This window comes from Onychomys torridus, chromosome 3 (assembly GCF_903995425.1).
Source record: "Onychomys torridus chromosome 3, mOncTor1.1, whole genome shotgun sequence".
NCBI classification, from domain to species: Eukaryota; Metazoa; Chordata; class Mammalia; order Rodentia; family Cricetidae; genus Onychomys; species Onychomys torridus.
In genome coordinates this window covers 120,121,515-120,131,147 of record NC_050445.1, presented here as the reverse complement: position 1 = coordinate 120,131,147, position 9,633 = coordinate 120,121,515, and positions in this window count along the sequence as shown.

Genomic DNA, 9,633 nt, shown 5'->3' with positions numbered 1-9,633 from the left:
TTCACGAATCCAATCAACAGGGCTGTGTCTTCTTCTAAGGCTGTTGAATTTGCCTCCTTTAGCAGCTGGTGTCTTCTGGATACACAAAATCACTTTGTCTTCATTTAATCTTTCTCATTCTGTCTTCCATACCCCATCTTCTGCCTCATAAAAGACACTTAGCAGTTGATTTCAGACTTCTTGTGTGATCACTGTAATACTTAATTATATCTGTAGAGGGTCTTTCTACATATCGGACCACAAGCATGGTTTCCAGGGACTTGAGTGCTGATACATCTGTTCAGGAGTGGGGAAAACATTCATTCTATCAAGAGGATCAAAAAGGGCCTATGTAATAATGCTTCCTGCCTTAATCAAAGAAGCTTTTCTTCCTGGAGAATGGTAGTGAATGCAAAGAAAATACAAACTCATTGCTGTTCAAAGTGCTGAGAATAAGTGACAGATGTGTGCTCAGCCCTAAAAAGGATATTTGGAGAACTACCTTTAAGATGTAGGCCATATTGCCCAGTGTGGGCAGAAATAATGTAAGAGACTGAAAATAGAGAGTACTGTGGAATGTCATCTTTGGGGCAAGATGCAGCTTTCATAAGCACAACTCACAGCAGGTGAGGATGCCTGCCCTGGGTCTGCACAGGAATGGTGCAGTCAACAGCTAGGAATGGATGGAGGAGGGGCTCACAGAGCCTTTACACATCATGGATGAACTACTTACTACTGATAGACTCGATGATGGGGAACCTTTGTCTTTATTATGTACCCACTAGTGACCTCACCAAGCTCTAAAGGATATTCTTATTCTCACACATGTGGTCCCTAAGTAGGTCACAGAACCAAAGCAAAAATCATGAATCTAGCAGAGACCAGTAGGAAAGGAATGCAGAAGGTGTTTGATTACATTGACTACATGGCCTAATACCTTAAATTGTCAAAGAACACGATTAATAAAAAAGAAAAGAAAAGAAAGGCCTGCCTGGTGTATATACCACAAAGAACTTTTGTATAAGACAGCGTTAGAGCTGAGAGCAAGATTAAGTGAGCAAATGACACAATTATGTAACAGGAAGCACACAAGTGCCACTTTCAACCAAAAAGTTACTGCTGTCTTCTTGGATGCTAGAAGTATGTATGAGTCATAGAGTCAGGAGGCTAAGTTCTGTGCCTGACTTTGAACTCTTATGCTGTGAAGACAAAATATCACTTTTCAGCATTCTTGACATTCATTATTGTTTACTGCACACATTTCAGCTGCAGTCAAGTCTCGTTAATGAGATCTGGCATTCTCTTTTTAACTCCAAGGAAACCAGACATCGATGTGGTTCACATACAAATAAGTAAGCAAAACATTCACGCACATTAAATTATAACATAAAAAACCATAGAGGAATATATGACTTAGTACCCCTTTAGAAGGTATGTGTAACTATTTTTCGCTCAGTGTCATCAACACTAAAAATAACCAAAGGTAACCAATTCAAGGCATTTTTCACTCCAAGGATCCAGTGAATGTTGAAATTCTATATGTAGTGGAGTTTTCCTGCCTGGCCCACAGTCAGGACAAATCTCTCTCACCTGCCAGTCCCCCAGTCACTCAGAACCAACCAAGTAAGCACACAGAGACTTATATTACTTACAAACTGTATGGCCATGGCAGGCTTCTTGTTATCTACTTCTTCTATCTTAAATTAACCCATTTCTGTTAGTCTATACTTTGCCACATGGCTTGTGGCTTACCAGTGTCCTTACATGTTGCTTCTCATGGCGGTGGCTGGTGGTGTCTCTTTTCCCCAGCCTTCCACCTCCCAGAATTCTCTTCTCTCTTGTCCCGCCTATACTTCCTGCCTGGCCACTGGCCAATCAGAAATTTATTTACTCAGAGTGATAGCCACAGCATCTATATCTTCCTCTTTCTTTTATTCTATCTTTCTTTCAAATGATTTGAGTGTTTATTTTATTTATTAGCTTACCTCTTTAAAGATTATTAATTAATTTATTAATTTATTTAGTTGTGCTAGAGTTAACAGGCAGTTATAAGCTGCCTTCCTTTGATTCTGGGAACAAACTCAAGTCCTCTGGAAGGGCAGCAAATGCTCTTAATCATGGAAAAATCTCTCCAATCCTGTATTTACTTATCTTGCTATCATTTTGATCCTTTTGATATCTTTTAAAGATTAAGACTTTAATGTTGACTACGAGCTGTGGTGCCAAGACAGACTATGAGTTATAGAGGCAATGAGTACCATCAAAGGTGGAGTTTCAAAGACCTTTACTGTGGTTTGACACCATCATAGATGCCTTGTAGTAGAAGGAGACAGAAGGAACATACAAATACTTGTAAGTGTGCTATCAAGTGTCATATGTGTAACCACAAGTGAGCTCTCACAACTGAAGGAGCAAGTGAATGATAGGAGATGTGATGTTGTCAAAAGAAAAAGACAGTCAACAAGGCAGTGATGAGGTTAGAAAATTGCCTGAAATAGAGTCATTTTCAATACAGTATTGGCACCATTTCATCAAAGTGGAAATTCTGGCAAAGATTCTCAATTTATAAAGATAAAAAAAAAAACAAAAAAGGAAACTTACTCTAAACAAATACCTACCTTGTATCCTTCTAAAATAAAGAACCTAAGCAAACATAAAGCACATGTTCTTTAATTATGTATGAAAAATCAAGTCATTATTTTCCTAAAATTATTGTGTCATATGTATGATATTCTCTTTAGAAAAAATTTTTAAAAAGCATGAATTACAAACAAAGGTGATTCATTGTCAATGTATAGTAAGAAAGTAAACAAACTTTCATGAAATTTCACATCTAGAATTTATCATGTAAAAGTAGATAGGCTTATAAAAATACTTTGGTAGGGATATTTGAAGAAACTAGATGGTGTTAATTATTCAATTTCCATAAAGAAAACATCCTTCTCTATATGACATATTATTTATAATTCTTGTTTACCATATAAAATCATTAGAATAAACCAAGTCTGGTAATGTCAGCATAGCAAGATCCTATCTCTTTAAAACAATATTGGTGAAATTATTAAGACCACTCCACATAGTTAAAAGGGAGGTTTATTTTGTGGGGTAACTTACAAATGAAGGGATATGTAGGTTATAGGGTCTGGCAAAGGTGTGGAGCAGTCCTGCGGTGTTCTCTGGAGAACTCTGCTCAGTCTACCTCCAGTGTCCAGGGTCCATGCACCAAAGAGATCTCTGGAATTTTGATTCTGGGTCTTCAGTGTCCTCTCTCAGGCCCGCCTTGTAGATGTGACATTTACAGATTCCTCATTGGGGGTTGGAACTTCCAGGCCAAGGCTGGAATGGCTACCCACTACAAAACAATGCAAATCAAATAAACAAACAAAAACCAATCAGGAAACACAGGTGAAAACTAATGAAGAGGCTGGAAATGTGGCTCAATTCGAGAATACATGCCTAGAATGTATCAGTTACTGAGTACCATCCAACCATATAATGACAGGAAAATGATGGAAGTGTAAGAAGAGGTTGATAAGTAACATGGAAATCAGGATGTCTTAAGATGGAACTGGTGGTCACTATCTTCCTGCAATGGGACCACCCTGATACATAAGAGAGACAAGAGTGAGGTAGACTCAGAAAGGCTAGGGGAGATCAGAAGAAAGGAAGGAAGAGCACCTATCCTGACTGATTCAGAATTAACAAGGATGATTGTTCTGTTTCTGCAATCAGGACACATAAATTGGAATAGATTCTAAGTCCCATATCAGAAAATGTGTTCTGTGTCTATGCATGTGCATTTTGATTTTACGAATGTTAGATTTGTCTTATTTTAATATAAAATTTTCTTTAGATTAATAGATATTTGATTCTATATTATTTAATCAAAAGGGGTTTGAAATTAAATATTATATTTCAAATAATAAGCTTCTATCAAAGAAATATGTAAAGAATGTTAACTGATCCAGCTGGGATCTCCCACTCCCCTAAGCATTCTGTCCCTTGACCATTTCCTTTCATTAAACTTCCTCACATCCAGTTTGCTCATGTAGATCTCATCCATTTCTCTGTTATTGGGCGATCCCTGTGTCTTTCTTAGGGTCCTGTTTTCTGGGTAGCCTCCCTGGATTTGTGAGTAGCAGTCTAGTCATCCTTTGTTTTACATCTAGTATCCTCTTATGAGTGAGTACATACCATGTTTGTCTTTCTGAGTCTGGGTTACTTCACTCAGGATGATTTTTTTCTAGATCCATCCATTTGCCTGCAAACCTCATGATGTCATTTTTTCCCCTCTGCTGAGTAGTTCTCCATTGTGTATATGTGCCATATTTTCTTTATCCATTCTTCAGTTGAAGGGCATCTAGGTTTTTTCCAGGTTCTGGATATTAAAAATAATGCTGCTATGAACATAGCTGAGCATGTGCCCTTGTGGTATGATTGAGCATTCCTTGGGAATATGCCCAAGAGTGGTATAGCTGGGTCTTGAGGGAGAGAGAGGGAGAACAAGGAAAAAGAGACCATGATAAATGAAGAGCCCATGGGAACAGGAAGAATCAAAGTGCTAGAGAGGTCCCCAGAAATCCACAAAGATACATCCACAATAGACTACTGGCAATGGTCAAGAGAAAGCCAGAACTGACCTACTCTGGTGATCGGATGGCCAAACACCCTAACTCTTGTGGTAGAACTCTCATCCAATGACTGATGAAAGCAGATGTAGAGATGCTCGGCCAGGCCCTAGGTGGAGCTCCAGGAGTCCAATTGCCAAGAAAGAGGAGGGACTGTATGAGCAATAATTGTTGAGACCATGATTGGAAAAAGCACAGGGACAAATAGCCAAACTAATGAAAACACATGAACTATGAACTAATAGCTGAGGAGCTACCAATTGGATCAGGCCCTCTGGCTAAGTAAGACAGTTGATTAGCTTGAACTGTTTGGGATGCACCAGGCAGTGGGACCAGGACCTGTCCTTAGTGCATGAGCTGGCTGTTTGGAATCTGGGGCTTGTGCAGGGACACTTTGCTCAGCCTAGGTGAAAGGAGGAGGGCACTGGACCTGCCTGGACTGAATCTACTAGGCTGAGCTGAATCCCCAGGGGAGTCCTTGCCCTGGAGGAGATGGGAAAGGGGGTGGACTCAGGGCAGGGTGGTGGGGGAGTGGGTGGGAGGAGGGAGGACAGGGGAATCCGTGGCTGATATGTAAAATTAAATTAAATTATAAAATAAAAAATAAAATAAAATATATTTGAAGAAAAAAAGAATGTTAACTGAATGCATATTTAAAAGTCTAATTAATACATACAAGAATAAACCAAAAAATCATCAGTATTCTTCCCCTTTGAAGAGAAAATAATTTTAACATTAGGTAAGTGAAGTTCTAGGTATTTAATTTTAGTAGAAAATATAGTGTAGTGTGCATGTAGAACTTAATGAGATACGAAGAATTTGAACAATGAGTCTTTTCTCAGGCGTAGTCTACCTGGCATTTATGTGGTTGCGGGAATCTCACCTCTGATCTTCAACCTTGCCCAGAAAGGGCCTCAGCCACTGAGCTGTAACCCCAACCTAGACTCTCTGCTTTAATGTGATGCTCTCTATGACTATGATTGATGAAATCTGAATACACATTCTACGAGTGAATTTGCATGTGGATATATTTTTTTTGTCAGTTAATATTCATTTTAGTTAGGTCAGAAAATAATGGGTTTCATTATAACATTGTTTGTCCCTATTCTTGGCCCCTGACCCTACCTAACCCCCTCCTTCTATCACTGGTACCAGGTCTGTCCCCAGTAACCCCCCCTTTGCTTTTGTATTACCTCTGTGCATATACCTACCAACATACCATATATTTGTATATGTTCAAATACTTGTATACATTATTCTTTGAAGATGAGAAACTTACTAAAATATTCCTATAATATTATAAAACTGTACATGACTACTTGTATGGTATGGTCTGGCTTTCCTCATTTGACTTCACATTGCCCATTTCAAAAGTCCTCAACACTGTGTAATGGCAGAAAGAATTTTTTCACAGTCTACCTGCTCTTCTCACTTGGGACTCACTTTGAAACTATCATTCATATTTGTTGAAGTTTACACCCTTTGTGTATTACTATGTGAACCTAACCAAGACTTAGCTATTTTCTTTTAAAATACATCCAGTCTTTTAACTCAGCTTTTGCCTATTTCTTTCTTCCCAAGTTCATTACCTCAAGTTTTGATGCATTTATTGACTGCATCTCATTGTTACACTTTAAAAGGGATTGCAGTTCATATATTTCTTTAATTGTCAAATGCTACATGTCTGTCCTAGTTAAGTTTAACTGTCAACTTGACAGTTCAGAGTCACCTGAGAATGGATTTTCAATTAAGGCCATGATGGATCTGATTGACCTGAGGGCACATCTGTGAGGGATTATCTTGATTATTAATATATACAGGAGAGCCCAGCCCACCATGGGTGACACCATTCCCTGAGCCGGTGGTCTTGGAATATATAAGAAATCTTACTAAGTCTGAGCCTGTGAACCAAGCAAGCAAGCATAGTCCTTCTGTGGTTTTTGCTTCAAAGTCCTCAAGTTCATGCCCTGACTCTTCTTGATGAAGGACTGTGCCATATAAGATGAAATAAGCCCTTTCTTCTCTTAAGTTGCTTTTGGTCAGAGAGTTTTGTCAAAGCAACAGAGAGGAAACTAGAACAAGATGCTGTGTCTTCTTTCTGAACACAGGAAGTGCAATCACAGACTCTTTATTGGATCTTCATAGGCAGGCCATCTGTCATTCATCTTTGACTCTTGTTTTTTTCTGCTTCAGATTCCCTTACTTAATTTAGTTAATGAGTGTTTTATTGACATGAGTGCTTTATTCCCTCACTTTTAAAATTATGACTCTTTTTAAAAGTTTAAGTGGGAAAAAAAAAAAAAACTTGGCTAGTATAACATTCTTGCTCACATTTTCTTCCCATCAGCACTTTACACTTTCTGGTGCATTTTTCTCTGGCTCAGGAATTGCTCTGAAAATGTCAGTGACCCAATTATTTTTCCTGGGTAATGGCTTGCTTTTTGCCTAGCTGTCTCAAACTTTTTTTTTTTTTTTTTTACTTTCATGCATTAACTAGATTATTTACCTGTGAAATTTGATCTGTATGTGTCCTGATATTTGGAGGACTTTAATTTAGTTGAATCTAGGTGTTTTGTTGTTGTTTATTGTTTTTTAAACACCATGAGCTCTTTAGAAATTTTTATCCCATTTTTAAAAACCTTGTGTGTGTCCTAAGTGTTGATATTTGTGATTGTGGACATATGACACATTTCACTATTTCACTGTGCACATGTGGAGGTCAGAGAACAACCTCAGGTGCCCATTCTTGCCTACCCACTTGTTTAAGACAGGGTCCATTGTTAACCTCCTTGAATGCTAGGCCAAGCGATCTTTGAAATTCTGGTGATTCTCCTGTCTCTGTCTCCCACATCTCTGTAGGAGAGCTGGGATTACAGACAGGTATTTTTGTATCTAGCTTCTATGCAGGCTTTGGAAACCCAATCTCAGTTCTTCATGCTGTGTGGTAAGTGCTTCTACTGAGCCATTTCCTAGGCCTTTGTCTTCACAGTTTTTTGTTTTGTTTTCTACTACATTTGAACAATTTTGAAATGTCCCCTGTTTGGTAATTAATCTAGATGTACTTGCTTTTCAATGGCTGGATTATATATAATAATGCAATCTTTCATGTCATTTATTGTAATGCTATGCTTATTAGTACAATGGAGCTATGTGATGGTTAATCTCCATTGTTGACTAGATTTACAATCACCTAGGAGACATGCCTCTGAGTAGTTGCAGAGAGATTGAACTAAGATGGAAAGGCATATCCTAAATGTGGGCAGCACCATCAGTTAGACCAAGTGTTAGGCTGAATCACAAAGGAAAATGGAGAAAGTGATTTCTTTCTGGACTCACCGCTCTCTACTTTCTGATGGTGGTGGTGTTGGGGTAGGTGCTGGGGGGTAGGGGTTGGGGAGGTAAGGGGTTGAGGGAGGAACCAGGCATGGTTGGGGAGGGAAGAGGGGAGAGGGAGCAGGGCAGAGAGCAGAGAGAGAACACAGAGAGGGTGTGGGCCCAAGGCAGGTAGTAGTCAGCTGGGCCCACTGATGACATAAGAGACAGGAACCAAGCTGAGCAGAGTGTCAGAGTGAGGGAAGGATCCTAACAGGCAAACCTACCTGCATTTCAACTATGGTAAATGGCCCTTCTCTGGCTGTACACAAAGAAATAAATACTCACCACTTCATCTTGTGCTCCTCTCTGGGGTTTCCCTCAGCTATGCTCACTGTCTTTATCATAAGATCCATTCTCTCCTCAGCCCTTTGTAACACTACTGAGGACATGCTGTTGTCTAAACCCTCTAAAAAGCAACACACTACATAGCTTCTTCCTTTTATATTGAACCGGATATTCTCTTTGTGGTTTCTTCTGTGTTTATTTTTAAGTGGAATTTCTCTAAGGAAATATCTACTTATATAGCATGTGTTTCCTAGTGTTGTTTAGTAACTCATTATTTTCCTCCAACAAGAAGCTTGAGATATTTTTTTTCTAAATGTCACCAGGAACTTTCATGTTATAAAATTCACAAATACAAAGAGACTTCCTGCTTTACAAACAAAATTCAAAAGTTTCAAAAACAGCATGTTAAACAGTTGCTCCTTTTCTATTAAAGTATTCTGTCATTGGTTTCTATGATATTACTCTCTTTTTCTCTCAATACTGGTTTTTAGTCTAAGTTTTCAATTTTTATATTTACAAATTTTGGTTTAGATTGATTTATCCTTTATGTGTATAAGTGTTTGGCTTGCATAGATCTTTGTGCATCCTGTGAAGGCCTACTGCCTGCAGAGGCAAGAAGACCATGTCAAATTCCTTGGGATTCGAGATACATATGATTATGAGTCACCATGTGGGTGTTGGGAATTGAGCCCAGGTCCTCTGCAATAACAACTGCTCTCAACTGCTGAGCCAACTCTCCAGCCTAAGTTTTCATTTCTTTTCTTAAATATCTGTGTTTATCAATGCTTTGCATTCTGTCTTCATGTAATTTAAGTTCATACATTTTTTTTTTGTTTGTTTTTTAGACAGGGTTTCTCTATGTAGCTTTGCACCTTTCCTGGATCTCACTTGGTAGCCCAAGCTGGCCTCAAACTCACAAAGATCTGCCTACCTCTGCCTCCCAAGTGCTGGGATTAAAGGCATGTGCCACCACCACCTGGCTAAGTTTATACATTTTTATGTATAAGATCATTTTTATTTTCTATTTGAATGCTTTGCCTACATCTGTGTATGGGCACCACATGTGTGCAGTGCCCGTGAAGGTCAGAAGAAGGCATCAGATTCCCTGAAATTAGAGTTACAGACAGTTGTGAGTTACTATGTGGATTCTGGGAAGTAAACCCCGGCCATTTGCAGAAGCAGCCAGCACTCTTAATCTTTAAGTATCCTCTCTAGATCCATTTAATGCCTTTTGAGTCACTGAATTATTTCTCATACTTGATATTATTATAGTCACATATACATTGTAAAATATACATTGTATATTTTCATATCATCTTAATTAGAATTGTGTGCCTCTTACTAATCCTCCATCTTGTGATGTTCC